We start from the raw sequence: 22,135 nt of genomic DNA, 5'->3' as shown, positions 1-22,135 counted from the left end.
GACCTACCGTATGTATATACGACTAGAGTAAAACCTTACAGATGGACTGTTAGATAGATGGACAGATAGACAGAAAGATAAGTAGACGGACTGGCAGACAGGAAGGCATGAGGAAGGACAGGAAAGAAAACACATCACAGGTGCTTCCTTGTGGACCAGGTCAACACCCTGATGGACGCATCGCGATATGGATATTACACTAAAAAGGCACACCTCGCATCCCCTCCCCTCCCTCCCGAGCCAGACTTCTCTCGTTCGTAATTTGAGAATCTGCTTTTCGAGGGGAAGAAATTCCGGGTCTGACGCTTCGGTGAGTAGCAGTGGAGTCCATGTGTCCAGGTGACTCAGGTCATACACGTGCTCATCAGGAGAGTACGACGGGGGAGGAAGAATACTGCGACCGGCCTGGAGAAGCCAGACGCATGTGTTGGGGTCCGGTGAGACGAGACTGAGAAAAGAGGACGACGAAAAAAAAACTGGGCAAAAAGTAATCACCTCCTAATATGAAGTATAAGCTAATGTCTAGCCTTTTATATTACCTCATAAATCCTGCGTGTACTGGACACAGTGATACTGTTAATAGAATTTATGAAATGTTCATCGTGGCCGTGGAAGCCTAGAGAACAGTTTGGATTAATATTAACATTCTTTTGCGGTTGGGAATTCGAAGAACAGCATACCACGATCGAACATTTTCACTTTTATTTGGTTAAAGTTTGTCAAAAGTGATTAAATATGACAAGCCCCACAGTATCATCACTCTCCTCTCTCTCATTGAAAAACGTTACACATCTCTACCTCCGACAGATCATAACAAGGTCTATCATTAGCCCTTACTAACTTAGGCTAATGGGAGTTTGCTAATCCATTATGCCTGGCAATGCATCCCTCGGCTCGAGAATGATTACAGAGTTTACGGTTCGCTCTTACGTCACACGGAAGACCTCCCAACAACCCACACCACCTAGCCACTTTCCTCAACTCTCTCTCTCTCTCTCTCTCTCTCTCTCTCTCTCTCTCTCTCTCTCTCTCTCTCTCTCTCTCTCTCCAGTACATTTCTCTTTATATTCCTATTCCTTCCCGTGCTGTCTCTGCCATCCCTCCTTCCCTCACTCTTCTCCATACAAACAACCTCCTTCTTCGTCCTAGCCTTGCTTCCACCAGTCCTCCTTCTTTTCTTTCTTTTCCTCCTTCTTCCTCCTCCTCCCTCGCATCTACAATCCTGCACAGAAAAAGTCGACCGTGTCTACCGTGGGGAACCCCGCCTCCCACTTGCTACCACTCGTTCCAACGAGGACACTCAACCATTATACTCCGCACGCGGGTCAGAATGACAGCATTTTGATCCCGTGTATGTATACAACGAAGCACGGTAGCCGTGCGTGTGGGAATCCCGATATAAAGAAGAGGCCATAAATTAACCTCCGGGATGCCCCTAGCGCCAGCCATTGTCCTGCAATTTCTCGGCAAGAATCCAGCGAATTTTTACGAGATGTTCGGAGGAATAGTTGTCTGGGGTAATTGCCTCGGCGAAAAATTGGTATGCTGGCGCCGCCTGTGGCCAGGCTACGAGAGCGGTCTTTACGGCTCATCATTTACCGCCTGTAGATCTGGGATAAGGCTTTGGTTCTCGCTTGTATATACATACACACACCCCCATGTCTGGATCGATGTTACATTATACCTCCTGCTTTAGTCTCCCTTTTTTCATTATCATTTCTTTCATTTGTCAGGCGTTTGGAGGTGTGTTATTTATGGTTAATGTATGCTACGGAGGGGGGGAAAAAAAGGTATCGGCTACGTTATTCATCGAGTATCGATTCACCGATTCGCGTTTCAATGATTCGTTATTCACTGCTGTATATAATCAGGCGAAGCCCCTTACGGCATGTATCATTAGGTGTGGTGCAGGACTTTCCTGTTATTCACCGTTGTGCACCAGCTTATTACATATGAAATCACTTCTAATTAACTAATCTATATTGCTGTCTGTAAGCACCCATACCTTAGGCATACAAAGTAGGTAAACAGAAGACAGAGAGAAAGATAATCAGACAGATGTATAGAAAGATAGACGGCTGCGGCATATGCTATTCTACAGATATCAGAGTGACCTTCATCAGATCTGAACTCACCGTTCTCCTCACGAGGGGTGAAGGTCTCCACTGTATATACAAGACTTGCACATACTTGTGCATTTCAGTCAACCGAGATAGAAAATATAAGACTGGCGCGCCGACAGGAGTCTCACGGACGAGAATGCAAAGAACTGGGAGGCAAAATGGAAGAGGTGGTGAAAAAGAGTTCAGATGCATAACTGACGTTATGTTGGATTAAATCGTCTCTTTATCTTTCCCGTCAGAGACTTACAGGGTCCGATCTTCTTAAGGGCACTGGCCGTGAAATTGGTCAAAGAAATGGAACGTTACAGAACAATAGGTCTCAGGAGGTCAGCGTTAGGACAGTGGCAAACACTTTGCATATGTGTGAGGAACTGGATAAGGAGAGACTAGAAACAGAGTAGGATAGAAACAGGTAAAAAAAAAAGAAAGGACTTTGTTGAATACTTTTCCCACTCCCTCACCTTCCCATTTTCTAAACATCGTTTGGACCGCGGTTCTAACCTTCCATATATCTTCTATTTCTTCTCTGTTATCTTCTCGTTACTCAGTTACGTCTGATAATTCTTTCGTTGCTTTTACCCTCCATAGTTGATCTTTGGAGTGTCAGGACTTAACGCCACCCTCTTTTGTGGTCAGTTCAAATTTCCACCACCTAACATGGCATTGTACTCAGAAGTCTTCCCTCATCATCCACATGATACGTGGTCGCTGTCTTTCCAAATTCTTTCATCATCATCATCTCAGCTTTCTTTGGAGTTTAACTTCTTTCTTCACCATCGTTTTCAGTTCGTTTCTTAAGTTTCTTCCAGAAACACTTAATTATTGGCATGGTTCACTGTTCCCTTTTACTTTATGGTAATGTAAATGCAGGCTTTGGTTTCCGCTTCCTTGCACCAAATTCTGTGTTGAAAATCCCCGTAACTTGAGTTTTCGTAAACTTTTACATTTTCTTCGAAATTTCACATTTTCTTTTCCTTCACTTAATTACGTGTCTTCGGCCAGGCTGCTGATTACTAGTCTTTTCATCTTCTCTCCAGATTTTTAACGCTATTGATAAGCAAGTTTTTTTCCCCTCTCTCTCTCTCTCTCCTTGAGGCTTATGACTTTCAATTTAAAAAGTTTTAACCGACGAAAAATAGATTTTCAAACCTAAGTTTAAACAGCACAACGAGAGACATAAAGATCTGCATGATAAACCAGACGAAGAAAAAAAATCTATTCTTAAGCTTCAGTTTGGTAGCATGATAAACCATAAAGATCTGGACACTAAAACTCGAGAATAGGGCAGTGATCGCCTCTCTCACACTCACTCTTTGTCATGTTAGTTCTCCTAAAAAGCCCATGGAACCAAAACCCTCATAAGGCCTTAGAATAAGATCCAAAGTATTTCTAAACTTCAATACGTGTCGAGGTATAGAACTCGTAACATAATTTCTCGGCACAACCTTCAGCTCTCAAGAAAGATGTATAGCTATGGCTAGACTACATCTCTTTATGGTGTGTACACACACACGACCGCTGAATGTGGAGGGAGTGTACAGTATGTGGGCTTCGTGCCCCGAACTCTCTCTCTCTCTCTCTCTCTCTCTCTCTCTCTCTCTCTCTCTCTCTCTCTCTCTCTCTCTCTCTAGTCCCCTCCCCCTCTCTCGCCCATACAGGTCCGACGTAAGTTATGGGGCAATTATCTTATGAAGTCACTACCTGATACTCCAGTTAGGTTACAGGGCAGACACGGGCCGGCCATCGATGGAATGCATGTTTCTGTCGGCATTATCTGCCCCGTGTTGCTCCCGAACACATTTATATGGTGGATTGACAGCGAATATTTAGAGGCGGGGTGATCGAGTGGAGTCATTTGCTTTTCTTACCCTTACACCTCGTAGTCGGTTTCTGACGCCCTCTCCCTCCTGGTTCAGATTAAGCTGAAGCAGCAGGTCGAGTCAGAGTGATGTGGCGGCAAGATTAGGTTAAGCTGGAATGGGCATGGTTATGTATGGCTAATGCTGGAGGGGAGGGGGGGGGCTTGGATGTGGGGGGGACGATCTACGCTCACTGCTTGAAACGCTCGCAAGCGAGACGTGGCAAGGAGGGGTGGTGGGAGGTGCAAACTGTTGTGGGTTATGCGAAATCACCGTCGAGGTGTTAGGAGTCTTATCCAATCAGCGTGAAAGAAACCAGACCGGTGGTAACATCCTCGATTCTTATCATCGTCATTCCCCGCGGCGACTCCTTGAGAACATCAGTGCTCCGTGATAGTCGTGTAACGTCGAGAAGTGAAGGTCACACTCCTAGCACACCTGTGGCGACAGAGTCCGACAGACGATGTCACGATAAGGGGTCAGTCGGAGAAGGCCACCCATCCACTGAAAACGGGAGGATGTGTGGGTGACCCACCGATAAAAGGGAAGGTAATTTAACCAACTCAGAACCAAATCGATGAATGAACGGTGACTATCCAATGCGGGAAGCACACAAACCCACTCATGTTTCATGAAAATACGACGAAGACTCAGAGAGAGACATGAATGCCCCATGTATGTCAGAAGTCGGCGTATATTTAAACCCGGTCGACAACAGACCACACTACCTCGCCTCGCCTCGACACTGGCACTCAAAACCTACTTTCTGCAGTAAATGTCTCATATGAGATCGTTAACTCTCATCTAACTGGTCTTGCAAGTCAAATTAACGAGTCTTACTGCACAGGTGCACACCTCAGAGATGGCAGAACAAGGTGAATTAGTGACTGTGTTTGTCTAAAGCACAATTGCTTGTTACATGTCCGTCACCAGTGTATTGCCAGTAACAACGTTCTGTACTGCAGACGCAACTGGTAACATCACGCAAATGATAAAGAATAATCGTACATAATGTCATCTGAGATTACTGATAAGAGACACACGATTCATTTCGAGATGAACGTGCGCTTGTAAAGGTGACACTCTGGATGCTTCCACGCGCCTCTGAACATTTCATAAATGAGGCAATGACGCACCAGAGATAATGCAAACTTGATTCAATCGAGTATCTTTATGAGGTGGGCACTTACTCACTCACTTCCCGGCACATCTTGCTGGTGAACATCCGTCTTTACCTACAGTTACACGAGTGCACATCATATTCTTGGGAAAGACGAAAAATGACACTTGTTTGTCACGGCCATCACCTATAGGTGATCGTATCAACTCCACCGTGGGAGAGGAGGGAAAGGTACGCTCCCTCAGAGGTCCCTGCATATCTTGCATCTGGATAAACAGAATCCCTTCTGGTCTTTCTTGCAGCAAACATTCAAGGCAGGCAGAGTCTGTACCTTCTGTGAATATGCAAGCCATTAAGGTTTCTAAGAGATGAACTTAACTAGATTTTTCGTTCCTGGCATTTTTAACGAGTTGGTATTCATGGGAGGTAACTTTTAACGGGGGGGGAAAAAAAACACCACTCCCAGTCTTGTTGGTTTCGACTCCCACATACCACCAACATCCAACCACAACACACCACAGCAGCCTTCACCAGCAACCCTCTCCTTCCCCTCCCTACCCAACCCAACCATCCTTCCTCCATGATCTAATTCAGAATGTCATCATTAAAGAAAGAAAGAAGGAGAAGAAAAAGTTAAATGGCATAACAACAGGGATAAATTTCGAGGAGTGTGTAAATGTCATCCTCCACTGCCACTTCTATTGTTCCTGTATGAAGTGATTTACTTCCTCCTCCCTCTCCCTCCAGCCACACGCCCCCTCCCCATTGCCTCCACAAAGCAAGGGCTCCGACCACCTCTGCGAATAATAATGTTTGTGAATCTTTTTGTAACCTAACTACGCTCTCACCCAGGCTCTCTGAACCCCTTCCCTGGCCAACCACAAACACAAATAACAGGACACGTGTTTGTGGCAATATGTGACGCAATGTGCAATAAGACGCACACAACAATTCCCTATGGTCGTGAAGTCGTTCATTTCAATTCATCAACGATGAAACTGGTAAGGATGATAAGATTAAGACATTTGATAAAGGAAACATCAGCTCATACACCAGATAGCACTGGTGCAGGTTTGTCTATCTGTCTATCTATCGCCATTAACTTAGCTCTCAGTCCCATTTGTGCAGCAAGTACATACAGCTTCCGGAAACACACACACACACCCTCAACTCATGCCCAGTGTGTTAAAGAGAAACATGGACTTCCAATCCTATATGCGTTCCTTACTATTTCACTCTGCTCAAGTGAGAATCGTGCGACGTCTCCATTCACACTCCCATTACATATACAATGCTTCAACGGCATCCGATCTCGCATCGTTCCCTAACATCCTCATCAGAGGTATCATTTAATGTGATTACTATCACTCGCCGCTGCTTCTATCCACTCATCTCCTCCTCACTCTACTTTTCCTCCCAGTATTTTCAGCAGCACTGCTATACATCCTCATGACCAACTTCTCGTTGTCCCACGTTGTACATAACCATGGCATCCAAAAGGAATCATGAAAAGCGTTTTTTTTTTAAAAGATTTTCTGTACATCACGCGTCCTTGTCAAGTTTTCATTATTTTCCTTATATATCCCACCAATTCCAACTATCCCTTGCGAATTATCAGTCTATACCTTTCTTAGTTTCACCCATCGTAAGTGTGACATGTTCTCCACGGAAGCTTCTTGTATATTACACACAATCGTCTTTCTTCTCATGAACGCGTGCATGCATCACAGCTCTACTGTTTTCTCTATTGCAAGACTCTACTCTTAGTTACAGGTCTCTGCTACCATCACACTTACTGAAGTTTAATTCCAAACACGTCAACTCATTCACACTTCACAGTTCTTCATTATTCACTGTAATAAACGGTGACATTCCAATTCTTCAAAAAAGAAAAAAAAAAGTGTTCCTATTACTTGCATTCATCATAATGGTTTCATCTTTTATCATTTCACTCGTCATCTGCCTCAATCTAAACATAACGGCGTCATTCGCAGACGACGACTGTGCCAACACTAATTCTGTTTCGCCTTGCTCTCATCTCCCGTCACGCCAAAGCCTCGTAAAAAGTTTAATATAGTGACATCACACAACCTTACTGCATTCCCGCATTCACCTCGCGCCATTCACTCGCTGTACACAGGTAAAATAGACGTTTATCGCCCGACTATACACACAAACAAGTCCCACCATTACACATAAGTGCCTTCCATACAGTCGAGCCCGGTTCCAACCACCCCCTTCCAGCTAATCATCCAGCGAACAAAAACTTTCCAGACGCGACTCTCGCTGCCCCTGTGTATACCCCCTCGTCGGAACCCCCGCCCCGCCTTCCCGGTCGACAGCAGCGGTTAACGGACCGAAATTACAGTCGGCAGCGTCTTCCATCATCGACACCAATGACCCCTGGCGGAAGCAGGACCAGAGCGACGATGGGCTTTACGAGGGTAGACTGAGGTAAACCAGGGCACCACCACACCCCGACCGCCGCACCAGGCCCATTTGTCGAGTCTTCAGGAGCTGGTGCAGTGTGTGTGTGTGTGTGGTGCAGGTAAGTGGCTGGGTGTGCGTGTGTGTTCATCAACCTACGTTAATTATAGTTGGGAGGTCGTAAACTCGTTGCCTACACTAGTCCTAAATATGAATGTGTCATAATGTTCTCTGTACAGATTCATGATGAAGTTTGCCGTTTTGTTTGTGTGCGTGTGTGTGTATATATATATATATATATATATATATATATATATATATATATATATATATATATATATATATATATATATATTGTAAATCCATATTAGCCTAAAAACTGTCTTAAGTGCCACCACATAACTTTGTACCACCTGTGAAAATGAAGTTTTCTACGGTGGACTATCTAGTACCAATCCTTGTTTAATGAGCTCCTAGCACTTGATAGCCATTCAATCCAGCAACGTTAATTAGTTGTACTTTTCCCCTGAGTCCACAAGTCTCATATTTCCGTTGGTGATTTCAACTGATCGTTTTCTTTGCTGGGCAAAAACTGCGTTTAACTTATCACTGGAGATATGATCAAAGTGCTTACCGAAGGATTTATATTTAGGTTAGTCCACCAGCCTAATCCATCATGGATAAGAACTTAACCACAGCACAACAGCAGACGTGTCGTGTAGACTGTCACTTATATTTTGCTTTTCTCTGAGGAGAATAAATTGACTTGACAGAGATCGAATTTTCCAGTTCTAGAATCTAATATTCATTGCCACTCCTTAAGTAAACAGTTTAATCATTTTTCTTTCGCTATACCTTTCTTAAACTTTCTGGAAAAGTGTCTGGAACTGTAAAAAAAAGGTATACGTGTGTCTCAAGGCCTGCTTTCAAAGTACAAATGTGGACATGTGAATCGTGTACCGTTTCTCTTAGTGTGTAGTACCATATCTTCGTATAAGGCGAGTAATGGAGTGGAAGTAGTGATTCTTATGTTACTGTATTCAGCGAGAGAACGTATCATATACAAGGAAAGCATTTCGAGGCTTACAGTACTATATCTACGATGACAATAATCATGTCTTTTTGATTTTACACACATACATCAAGGAATGGGGGGGTCCTACGAGTGTAAAACTCCTTCATCGTTCTCTGTACGATCAGGTAATCATGAACTCGTAATTATACACACACACACACACACATAGCTAATAGGGAGGGTCCAGTGCAAAGGTAGGGAACATCGCATCAAAATCAAGATAGGGAGTTACAAGGAAAGGTTCAAAGCAGTAAATACCGTGTGTGTGTGTGTGTGTATTGCATGACTAGTAAGTAAGAGTAACAGTTACCGTGTTAAAGCCAAGACTTTCATGGTCGGTCAGGTCATCCGTACGTCTTGATTAGAATGAAAATAATGACATTGAGTTTTCATTACCTTGAGGAAAGTTGGGCAAACGATGCAGGACCAATTAAAAACATTCATTGACAAAAATAAAAAAAAAGACAGAAACCAACATGAAATAAGACAGCATTACCAATAATATAATAATGATGATAAGCTACTATTTCTCAGCACTGCTCTTTCACGTTACTGGCGACGCTGCTTCTGGACCTGTGTCCGTGAGAAGTGTTCTTGGCTTTTTAAATTCTTAAGGGACTATTTACCTAAATTCCCCTTCAAGAATCTTTGCCTTCAACATTTCTGTAGATAGGTTTGCCGCGTCCTCCAATGCTAGCAGTTCGACTCCTCTCACTTCCTGATACTGAATGATACCAATTTTTTTTTTTTTAACCTTCTTAATGTCTTTCACATCTTAAAAGTCACGTTTAATATTTCTCGTTTCTTGAATGCCGTTTACGACTTCCTCTCTCTGTCTGTCTGTCTCTCTCTCTCTCTTCTTTTACATTTTCTCGTGTCTTCAGCTCCTGCTTTCTAATAATCTGCAAATCTTCTTTTTGTTCTTTAACATTCGTTGCATGAAGGTCTACTCTTTTCTTCGTCTCGTGTTAATGTTCTTATTACCAGTAAAATACCTCTTAATTTGGTTGGCATCTCTGTGCAGCGTGGCCTTTGTCCTGAGGCGTCCTCGCGTGCCCGAGCTATAATGTTCAATTGTTCGTGAACATCACCTTCGTCTGTTATTTCATTCAACTTCTTCCAAGGGAATATCTTTTTTTTCCCCAACTTGTCCCTCGCGTGTTTGTTAGGCAATTTCGTCTAGCTTTTTTTTTTGTTTTTTTTTTTGTTGGTGTTATAGTGTGTTCTAACAATCTATGTTTATAATTCTGCCTTTGTTGGTCCGTATTCATAGTCAGCCGAATTGCCAGTTGGATCGTTTCTAGGTGTCCTGATGAGAACTCCAGCTGTGTGACGTAAACTTTCTAAATCTCTCTGATGAAATTTTTTGTTTTTCATCGCTCGGTCATCACTGCCTGCCACCACCTCTGCTGTCCTCTGCTCCAACTCGTGATGGTATGCGTCAATGATAACTCAACTTTTGTGTCGCCAGTGTCAGTAGAAATGTTCTACAATGCTGCTTCATTCGCCTTTGTCCCGTTCTTTTTCCTATTTCTTGCACTGACGTGACCAGCAGTCAGGAAGGTTCTTTTGGAATGGGTTTACAAGAGATCTGTAAAAACATTTCAAGGCAAACGCACTTTCAGTACATCGTATAGTTCATACAATCATGTGGGTTCATGCTAAACGAACCACTGGGTTGATGATGACCCATCAAATCCAACTCATGCACGTAGGTGCAAACTGGACGGTGGTTTGATCAGTGTCATCCCAATACAAACAGAAGCACCCGTAGGTCAACCACAGTGACGCAAGGCTACATACTCTCCCGCAGCTAAGCTTCTTAACCAGGTACAGGAAGGCGACACCCATTTCTGATACGGTGAGACAAAACGACACACACACACACACACACACACACACACAAAAGAAAAAAATTTACCTGATCTACAAACCCGTCTGCTCTGTACCGGTATAACCTGGACCCATATATATATATATATATATATCGTGTTCTGTGGTGCCTCGCTCTGCCACCTCCTCTGGAGCTGCGTCTAAAGGACAATGGACAATGGGTCAGTCCGCCATCCAATCAGACCAAGATACTGACAACCAATATATCTGACCAGGCACCACAAGGCTGTGTCATTTTGTGTTAGTCTCTTACGGCAGTATCTGTTATATATATATATATATATATATATATATATATATATATATATATATATATATATATATATATATATATATATGCGGGAAATGGCGAATAGTATGAAAAAAAAAAAAAAAAAAAAAAAAAAAAAATTATATATATATATATATATATATATATATAAATATATAAATATATATATAAACTTCTTTCTGTAAACAGCGCTTTCTTCTTGCTGTCTGATGCTTAAAACGTTAAGGAAGTAAGTACTTTAGAAGATATGAATATAAAGATAAGCTTTCCTGTGGTAAAACGCTTTCAATTGTTGATTAACATGACAAAATATGCACGACGTCAGCTGTGGATTCACGTGGCATCACTGATCAACAGATGTATTCAAAATTACGAAAGGCTTCCTCCATACTCTTGATCTTAGCAGGCTCGTGGACAAACGTTTTCCCCCTTGATGGCAGGACTGAATACAGGAATGATATACCCATCAGAGGGGATGGAAGCAGCACCAGAGATACGTTTACGAACAAACGATGGGTAATTCAAGTCCACAACTAACATTATTAACGCCTCCTTTGCTACATAAAGTCTTGAGCCTTTTCTGTTGTTTTTCTGAATTACCTGTATACTTTTCTACTCTTTACCACACTAACCTGCGAGTTTCAGACATCCTCCACCATCACAAATAGCCTCGAAAGGCTTCAGTAGTCTGTTGCTGTTTCCTCTGTAGTATAATGTTCCAGCTGAGCTACACTCAGACTGAAATAATCGCCTGGTGATAATGCATAATGTTAGGTTTCTTGCCCTGGTATTATTTGCGTCTCCTTTGTTACACAAAGAGTTTATAAAGACTTTCTCGTTTAGTCATCCGTTGGCTTTCATACTCCTAAAACACTAATCTCTTTGTACCTGAAGACTTTCATTATCACAAACATCCTCTGAAGGACCAAGTACAGTCTGCTACTGTATGCGTTTCTTTGTACCAGAATTAACAGTGGCATTCATGATATCTTGTAGAAAAATAGTTCATCGACCGATACGTCTACAGTAAACATCTCACAAACTACTTTTCGCTCTTTGAGAAAACTAGTCCTCATCTGCGATACGACCCGAACTCTCAAGTCTTCGGTATCTCATTTACCAGTCTCTCCATTCCACTTAACCTCATTAGCTTCCCATTTACCTTAACCATGATAGCACTCCAGGTACGTTCTTTCCTTCTCTAAGATCCTGCCAAATCAGTTCATCGGATTCTCGGATGCAATATTTCCTCTTAGATTATGCCTAGTCACGCCAGGTGATTCTTTGGGAAAACCCTCTATTTATATCAAAAATAATTCCCTTCTCTGTCTAACCCCAGCGATCGAACCTCATTATGTGTATCTTCTTGGCGTACTAGAGCAAGTCGTCAACATTTCTTAATCCTTCCTGTCGTTTACAAACCAATTGCAATGCCACAGGAACATGTTTGTATCCGTTTCTGTAACCGTGAAGTTGGTCAAGATTGTAATCCATTTCTGTGGAGTCCTTCATAAACATGGATAGTCAACGCATTCTGTGATACAAACAATTAAGTTTTATAATTGGTAAATGAGGTTGTTCCTTACTGTGGCCAGTTTTGGGAGGTTATGATGCATTCCTGATTACCATAATGACCCTGACATTTGGTTGAACGAAACCAAATAACCAACCATGCAACCAAACTGGCCTCGCTTTTAAATCAAAACGAAAGACCGCTAAATTTGATACGTGTTTCTCATGATACGTTTATTCAGTGAAAGACAGAGTGGATGTGTTTTAAGAGCTAAATTCGTCACCACAAACTGCTACTCTTGCGTGTTCATGATGACTTAAACATCTACACTGTTACATACTTACACGACAGGACAAAAAATACAATAAGCTTCGAGGGACAATGGAGACAAAAATCTCACGTAACGACTCAAGGCGCAAAGTGGAAAGATAAGATGCCATTTCGTTCCAGGAAAGACAAAACTCGCCGTTATAACCAAGAGAAGGAAGACTGATACGACTCTCGATGGCAACTGCTTTTGGCGCTAAAGGAACATTCGAGTTCATCTACCAAAAACACTTTCACTTCCTTTGTAGACTATCAGCTGGGTAGTTGTCGACCGTGGTTACGTGGTAATAATACAATGCATGGCTGCTCTTCCCAGCCTCATCCTCCGAGCGAGGCAAAATGCTCCTCCATCTAATCCCGAACCAATCTTCCCTTCACATGCTGTTAAAACGGATATACACCGGCACTACACACACACACATCGTCGAAAATCCGTTCATGCCCGCAGTGTGAACTGGTCTTTGTCTGCCTTATTAATTATGACACGAATTCGTGAAAGTTAAATTTGCTTGAATGCATGAAAAAAGTAAACACTACCGGAAATTGCGCTTAAGATATGTACGAGTTTCTGGAGGACGAGAGCCATTGATCCCGGAAATAAACTACCACACATCATGCTTGAAGTCCCACCTGCTGACCCTGTTATTGCGCCTTCAATTTCAATAACCAAAGGACCGGCTAGAGATACACACGGAGTCAGCGTGTGGGGTAACATACACCCGTGTTGTTTATTGCGGGTCTCGACCTCGTGGCCCCTCAGAGGTCGCTGGCGGTTGAGTCAGTAACGTCCATAACTTTCAGGAACAAGTTCAGGCCATGATAGATACACAGGCGATATGCATGTGAAATATTTTGTTCGTTTATGGTACATACGCTGGCCTAATGACCTTTTAGAGGTTACGGGAAACGGTCTGGAGCGAAGATGATGCACAAGCTGCTCAGTCGGAGGAGTTTAGACGCGACACAAAGACCTGCGAGAGAAATTTCGTAGAGCCCAAACTGGCAACGGAAATCAGCACACTAGAATAATCAAAGATTTCCTCCGCTTTTGTGAAAATCATTCCAGGTTTCCAGGCTACTGGAAAGCAAACAGTGGGAAACCCAAACGCTAAATTCTCTTTAATACACCATTAAAAAGAGAATAGACCATATATATACTCTGTACCTTCGCTCCTCTGTGAGAGAAAACGCCGTACCCTGCCCATCACCTGTATGAAACCGCCGTGCCCTACTACCCATCACCTGTATGAAAACGCCGTGCCCTACTACCCATCACCTGTATGAAAACGCCGTGCCCTACTACCCATCACCTGTATGTAAACGCCGTGCCCTACTACCCATCACCGGTATGTAAACGCCGTGCCCTACTACCCATCACCGGTATGTAAACGCCGTGCCCTACTACCCATCACCTGTATGAACATCTTCAGAGGGACGAGTGGGAGGGTAAACAACGAATGAAATACTCAGCACTTCATACCTAGTTCGAGTCCACAGGGCTGGAGTTCAGCACACCCAGACTCTCAAACTCACCTGAACTACTTGAAGTTGTCGAGAAAATGGGTCCAAACACATAACCACAGGCGGTGAGAACCGAGGAGAGATTCGTGACGAAAGCATTGAAGCCTGTCTCGCTCTGTCTCGGATTCGACCCTGCGAAAAAAAAAAAAGAGATGAAAATGCTGTTTAGTAGGATTCGACCCTGCGAAAAAAGAAATGAAAATGCTGTTTAGTAGGATCTGGGAATTATACGATCACATTTTCTTAAACTGTCATACACTGGTACAAAAAGAAGTCTCATAACTTTTTTTTTTTGTCTTCATTCTAACAAATGATTCTAAGAGGCATTTCCATCACAGATTATGACCGATTCATGTCACATTCGCTGATAAGATGTAATGAACCAATTATCGAAACACTTGAGCAAGCTCCCTCGGTAGAGGCGACAGGGATCTCTGCGATCTGTCGAGCGGTTCGAACTACGCCGAGGCATTTCTCTTGGAATAAACACAAGTCGTGTATTCCGCCCATCTTGTATTATCACCAAAATAAAGCGAGGTGTATCTAGGGTTCTCTTCCAGGTTCCTGCTGAGGGGAGGTGGGTGCACGGGTTAAAGGCCGCAGTGAGTAAGTGATTTTGATAATAATAACCTCGGCTCGAGATACTCATTTTCAGATGTCTCAGGAGGTGATTATATGAGATGATGAAGTGCATATGTAAATGAGAGTAAGATGGTGTTTTACTTTGTCATACATATATATAACGATGCTGTCATGATGAACAAATTTAGAGCAGGATGTATATATAAAAAAAACATACACACACACACACACACACACATTATATATATATATATATATATATATATATATATATATATATATATTGGTTCATTGTGGTTTATCTAGCATGAAAAAAAGAAGAAAGCCGGTAGATCGTGAGCAGTCCGACTGGTTCTCAAGGCAATGAGGAGTTGGAGGACAAGCTGACGGCTGTGGATTCTCTATCAAAACTTTCTATCCAAAAGTATTGAAATATATCTGTGTGCGTGTGTGTCCTGCTGTCTGTATGAAACATACACACACACACACACACACACATACGCACACACGCACAAGAAAGCAACGAGCGTGTCATTACCCTGGTGGAGAAAGCCCCGTAAGCAAAAGTTTGGTATCATATCATCAAGGAAAGACTTCAGAAACCTCACAGCAAGTTATGGAGCACGACCTCTGACCTGTGCTGGTCCGCAGTCCCTCCTCCACTCCCTCCTTCCCCACATCGACTCCCCGCCTCCCATGACCGATATATATATATATATATATATATATATATATATATATATATATATATATATATATATATATATATATATATATATCGCATGTTTACCAAAAGGCTTCCTAGCTACGTCTCTTAGTTGTATATCAACTGACTTATATTTCTGTCTTGTGTCTCCTCTGACGATGTGATTATTACACGAAAGTGCCCTTGGGAACTTATTGTGTTTCATTTTCCCCGTAGACTCATAGGAATATATATATATATATGAGAGAGAGAGAGAGAGAGAGAGAGAGAGAGAGAGAGAGAGAGAGAGAGAGAGAGAGAGAAATCACTGTATTCGTATAATACAAAATGAATTACTCCAGTTAGACCTTACGTAGTGTTCAAGGCTCCATTAATGGGCTGCAGGTGTCACGCGTGTTCTCGGGTGAAGAGAGCGGACCACAGTGACCACAATCCACGCTGGCAGGTCCACGTGCAGGTCTATCTAAAGCCATGCGCGTGTTGCTTATCACTCACTGGGCTTCGGTCTCGTTCCTTGGCGGAGTAAAGAAGAAAAAAAAAAAAAGAGACAAACGGAAGGGAACCGTATTTGGCGTAACGGTCGTGAGCGGGTGTTGCACTAGTAAAGAGTCCCGTATGTTTGGTTTTAACCCTCTTATGGCCAGTCAGTCACTCAGTCAGTATGGCCAGTCAGCCCACTCAGTCAGTCAGTCCGTGAGCCAGGCTTCCGCGCGTTCAGCCTCTCCGTAATTTTGCGTTACTTCCATTTCACCAGCAACATGGAGATAACTGTCTCAGAGACAGAGATATTTTTTTCATTGGGTATTCACATTTCTTACGATAGGATTATTATTCTTTTTTTTTTGGGGGGGGGGGGGCCGACAAAGAAGCGATATTTACTCGTAAACAAAGAATAAGAAATAAATGAAAGACGCACAATGCGTCCGTCTACTACCGGTCAGTTATTCACTCATTGGAATCATTAAAAACGCCTCAGTTTTTTGGCTTCCTGGTTGGCGCATCGCTCACCTTGGGAGCTCAGTGAATTTCACCTCTCGCACGGCATTAAGGGAAACAACATACATTTCCGGCAGAGTTTAATGCTGCGACACTTCTCTTACAGCATTTGAGGAAGCAGGAGGAGAATAAGAGAAAGAGAATGAGTGGGCGTCAGAGAATAAATACGCTAAAGTACGTAAGTGGGAGGAAAACTGAGTAAAACATATTACGAACGGAGAAGAGGAGAGTGAGGGAGGAAGGTAAAGTGAGCGGGAACAAGGGAGGAATGAGGAAGCATGAATATGTAATACTAACATAGATAGATGCGCAGATGAGGACACTATGCGGCTGCTCCATTGGTGTGTGGGGTGGGGGGTCGCTGGGTCTCAGAGGTGTGGGCTTGTGCGTTGTGAGAGCTGGACCACTAATGTGGCCTGTGAGCTGCCCACACACACCCATTACGACTTCCCTCACCAATGTAAATGTAGGGGGAACAGTGGCGTAGCCTCAGGTAGTCCTTTCGTCACCACCTCACAGATGGTAACATATTCACTACGATGTGCCTGCTTGCGTGAGAGACTGTGTAAACAATGGGCCAGAGTACTTTACTGGAAATAAAAGGATCACAGCTGGATAACGATCGTTCGACTGTCGTTACCTGAGGAGCTTCTTCGTTTGGCAGTTTACTGTGTAATGAACGTATTATCAACACTGGCGTTTTATCGTGGAAATAAACGTAAGAACAGTAGCATTAGTTATCAATAATAATATTTTAATATGCAAATATTATGATATAGTTGTTTTACCAGACCCTATTACCTGCCGCACGCCGACTAGAATAATTCTTTGAGGGTTTTCTCTGTTTTAATGTACTTTCAGCATTACGAAACAGTAATCAATAACATCAATACGCGGTTTTCTTTATGTTTTAACATGTTTCAGCATTAAAAAAAAATCAGTTTTAACTAACGTCATAATACTTACAACAGGCAGGTATTACCTAATGCTAAATCCTAAAAAGAGATGTTATTTCAAACGTTTTTAAGTGATGATTAGACTGTGCTGATACGAGCGCCAGTAATTCCTTGGTTACTGTGAAACACATTGCTTCCTCATCATAGGATCTCTCGGAATTACTGGCGCGATTTCTGTTGTGGACTTACGAACATTAGGTCATGACAAATTGATACATTCCGAATGATTTGTATCATTCAGTGTCAGTTATCCTGTGCATTAGCCATGGATTGGTTCTCATGACACATGACGTCAGAGAACGAGTAAGACGTCCAATGATTGGCTATCATCTGCTGCTGTATGACGGTCGATACACAACAAGCAGCAATGTCCAGTGTTGATTGGTTAGCGGTGCATGACGACTTCAGAGGCTACTTGATAGTCTTAATGTTCCATTTGGGATCATTAAGGAATACTGGATCATCTCCATGTCTTCATCGCTGTTTACATATAACTCTCCAATATCCTCAATGGCCATAAGTAAGCGTATGGCCGTCGCTGCGTAAATTTGTAAAACGTCTGCCACTTACATACACAAGGGACCAAAATCTAGAAGCGTAAGTATTGCGGTTCTTAACCTAACCAACGCCGTCCTGATCTATTCTGAAATGGAGTCTGGCCCATCCTAGCTCTGGGGGTAACCTTGGCGTCACAACACCGTGTGCTGCCAAAGGTGATACGATTTAACCATTTTCATTCCCAATTCTTTAATAGTACGAGCAAATCGTATCATACTGAACTAAAGCTCACATAGTTTTACGGTCTTCTTACATCTATAGTTGGTCATGTACCTTACCAGAGACATGGGCCGCATGCACAGTGAGAGCGCAATGGTCTCGAAATCATCTCTTAACGCAGGCGTGTTTAAAGACTTTCGAATGGTGATTGTGGCTTCACGCTGGCGGCCTTAATGACCCTGGCACTTAGCTGATAGGCCTGAAATCCCAAACCACCAACCGAACACTAACCAATTAGTGTTGACCAATCAAGACTTTGAGAAATCATTGTCTGTCTCTCCGCTGCAGTAGTGATTTCAACGCTCTCATAACTATCCAATGAACCCATCTGATATAATCATTGCTATTATCGCCAATGTCTTTTGTTCTGAGATTATTATCATCATTATCATTCCCATCCTCATCCACACCGCCACAACTCCTCGCGTTCCCCCATTATCACCGATCCCATCATTATCGTTCTTCAAAAGCCTTCATCTTCCTCCATTTACCCCATCATCACCTCAACTGCCTCTGTTGATATCAATGGGATTAAACGATTATCAACATTTCTTATTTATCCTTTTTCCTTTTTTTTTTCCCTCCAGTGGTGGCAGTCATAATTTTGTTACTTGTACAATCATCTTTTGATTGTCCTTTACGATATTCTTTATCTTATATATGTTTTTTTCTTCTTCAAGATAGGCTATTTCCAGAGCCTCCCATTATCTTGCCATTACTGCAGTTTCCACAGATATCTATGTCATTCACCATCATCCACAGCATCTACACTATTGCACGGATCGCTGTCAAGTTCAGTGCATGTCATCAACACCATCACTGCCTCTGTCATCTTCGCTTCCACTACTATAATTGATCACCATCTTTTATATCTTTCGTCAAAATCGTTAAAAAAGCTTATGGTACGTATACTAAATTTTAGCATCTTTATTCTTATCACTGCATCTCCATATTCACCATCATTATCAATATCACGAACATCACTTTCAGAATTTCTAACAGCACAGCACCACTGTCATTTCACAATCATCATCATCATCATCATCAGGGAAGCAGCACGATGCTGTCACCATTCTGATTATGAACTCGAACATCACCATTACCTTAAGTGTCATCAATTTCACCATCAGTATAATCATGCATCACCATCACCTTCCAGGGCAACGTCACCATAATGAGGTACACCACAGGCACAAAACACATCAACAACACCACTTTCTCTCTAAAAAGAAAAAAAGCTCATCATCATTTTCACCATCACCACACAACCCTCACTATCAGCGCTGCCTACGTTATTAGTCCCCTAAATACAAACACTGTCACGTCACTGATAACATCATCATCTTCACCATCTATAATCACCATCATTATCCCACTGCTCTCACACGTCATTATTGTCACCATCATCTAAATGCTATCAACAACATTAGGCATCACAGGCTCCCCCCACCAACACCATCCTCTCCACCATCACCACCACTACCATCATCATCCTCTTTGCCATCACTATCACCACCACCACCATCATCATCTTCACCACCATCATCCTCTTCGCCACCACCACCATTCTCTTCATCACCACCATCCTCTTCACCACCACCATTCTCTTCATCACCACCACCCTCTTCACCACCACCATTCTCTTCCCCACCACCATCCTCTTCGCCACCACTATCCTCTTCGCCATCCCCACCACCGTTACTGCTGAAGGAGGAGCCTGTGAGAAGAGGCAAGTCTAAGGATTCTCATGCAGGACCTGACACATTTATCGGTCGGTCTCCCGACTCTCATTCATTTATTCCTTCCTTTATCATTTATCCATTTATCTCCGTGTGGCACCTCGGGGCCTTCGACTCCGCCAGGGAGGAGAGGAGGAGGCAAGATAGCGCCATGTTCCCCTGCGCTCTCTTAGAGTCGATACCGCCTTGGCGTAACAATGAGGTCACGACCCTTACTAAGGAAAAAAGGGGGGGACTTGTAGCGCCACAGGTTATCGTGTGAAGGTTTGAGAGGTTTGCAATGGTAGGTCATCAGAGCGTAGTGTTGACATGCACAGCATTGTAAATATTCTTTAATTTACTGTTTTTCACCTTCTCTCTTACTACTACTACTACTACTTATACTAATACTACTACTACTGCTACTACTACTAACACTTCTACAACTACAACCACTTCTACTACTGCTACTACTTCTACTACTGCTACTACTACTAATAATGATAATAACAATAATAATTATAATAGTTCTACTACTACTTCTACTACTACAACTACTACTAATAATAACAATATAATAATAACGATAATAATAATGATAATAAAAATAATGATAATAATAATGATAATAAACAACCGTTGTCATTATCATTATTATCATTAATTATCTTAATCACTGCATCAAAATAATTACTTAATCAACACGCAATTTCCATAACATTTTCACAGACATCACCATCCCCACGATCACATGCACTGTTCAAAAAGTTACATTTCCCATCGGCTTGGATGGCGACGATTTCACCATCCGGGAGGAAGCGCGGCAGAATAACCTTCGCCGGGAGATGGAGAGAGATCGCCGCGCCCGGGCTGGGATGGGTTGACTCCACCCCTCAACCATCCACGGATAACACAGAACAGTTAACCTCCTGGCAAGGTCTTGTAAACCATCTCTCTCACGATCTGTCTGTTCTCAGTGACCTTTCTCATTGCCAGAGCGCGTGCAAACGTTCTCCCTGGCGCCCACCAAATGAATATTGCAGGGGCTTAATCCTTCTATCAACATTTCTGTACAGTGAATAAAAAGAATTTGCTTTACACAAGTCGACTCTTTTCTCTTCGTCAGACCAAAATCGTTCTTCTTACCTTCTTAGGCACGTGGCCCCCGAAAACTATGAATACAGATGAAATATCAAGTTATGACGCAGCATTATGTTTTCTGTTAACAGAGGCATTATGTTTTCTGTTAACAGAGGCATTGTCTTAGGGTACTGTTATAATTACAGATGGGTCTCGCTCTGAAGATTTCTACTTCCCGTTAATGGCATTTTACATCTTTGGTAATTCCCACCGGAAATTTCGGGCTTGGGCCTAGCACTGAAATGTATTAGTTTACACCGGAAATGAAGCCGAATTTGGGTTCTAAAAAAGTGGCCAAATAAGACTGGGGTCGCATCATTTCTTTTATTCCAACGGTAGATTAAATTCTTCTACCAGCGGAGAGGCCAGATTTTTTTTTCTTTTACATTAAGATCCAGTATATCTTTAGGACACATATTCTAAACGTTTCTTTCAACTCACATATTATTTGTAAGTTTCATAAATGCAATATGACAACAGTTCTGTAAATATGCGTGCATTTGCTGCTCCAGTCATGAGCCTTATACCTCACAGTGACCCATGCCCGCGTCATACGCTGACACCAACACACCAAAACCAGACCTTCTTAATCATCTTAAAATGTCGTGGTCATAACACCTAGATCCTGCGTCTCTCTTCTTCTGTTTCCTTAGGTCGACGCTCATCTCCTTCCGTTTTCTATTTTTTTCCTGTCATTTTCTTCGTGTGGTGCAACATCCCGTTTTCCATCTAGATTTTGTATTATTGTGGTTTCCTGTCATTCACTGTTGTCTTTTTCCCCGTTTTCCTCTGCATGTCTCGGAGAGAGAGAGAGAGAGAGAGAGAGAGAGAGAGAGAGAGAGAGAGAGAGAGAGAGAGAGAGAGAGAGAGAGAGAATCCTTAGTCAAACCACAAATGACACTGTTGAAATACGGAGTGTGTCAAGTTTAGATTTCCTATTTCAGTCGTGGGCGTTATGAGCCAAACCTTCTCTCCGTGCCTTCGTAACGTGTCCTTGAAGACTGATCCTTACTGGACCGCAGCCGTTGCCTTGAGCCAACAGCTCTCGATACTCTGATCTGCGACCACCATGAGTTGGAGCTACTGCCTCAGTGGGGACCAGATATCCCCGCCTGCTGCGCGACAAGTTAG

At 42.7% G+C, this 22,135-nt stretch overlaps 1 protein-coding gene across 1 annotated transcript in view; it reads right to left on the bottom strand.

Moving 5' to 3' along the window:
* LOC139760557 (gastrin/cholecystokinin type B receptor) overlaps positions 1-14,265 on the bottom strand; it is a 280,378-nt gene extending 266,113 nt beyond the window's left edge. The window contains exon 1 of the mRNA XM_071683898.1: positions 14,142-14,265. The gene's annotated coding sequence lies outside the window, so the exon portion shown is untranslated. The remainder of the gene's footprint in view (positions 1-14,141) is intronic.
* Between the last annotated feature and the right edge of the window lie 7,870 nt (positions 14,266-22,135).

Source organism: Panulirus ornatus, chromosome 37 (genome assembly GCF_036320965.1).
Source record: "Panulirus ornatus isolate Po-2019 chromosome 37, ASM3632096v1, whole genome shotgun sequence".
Taxonomy (NCBI): domain Eukaryota; kingdom Metazoa; phylum Arthropoda; class Malacostraca; order Decapoda; family Palinuridae; genus Panulirus; species Panulirus ornatus.
Note: the sequence above shows the minus strand (reverse complement) of the source record. Positions and strands in the feature narration are given on the sequence as shown.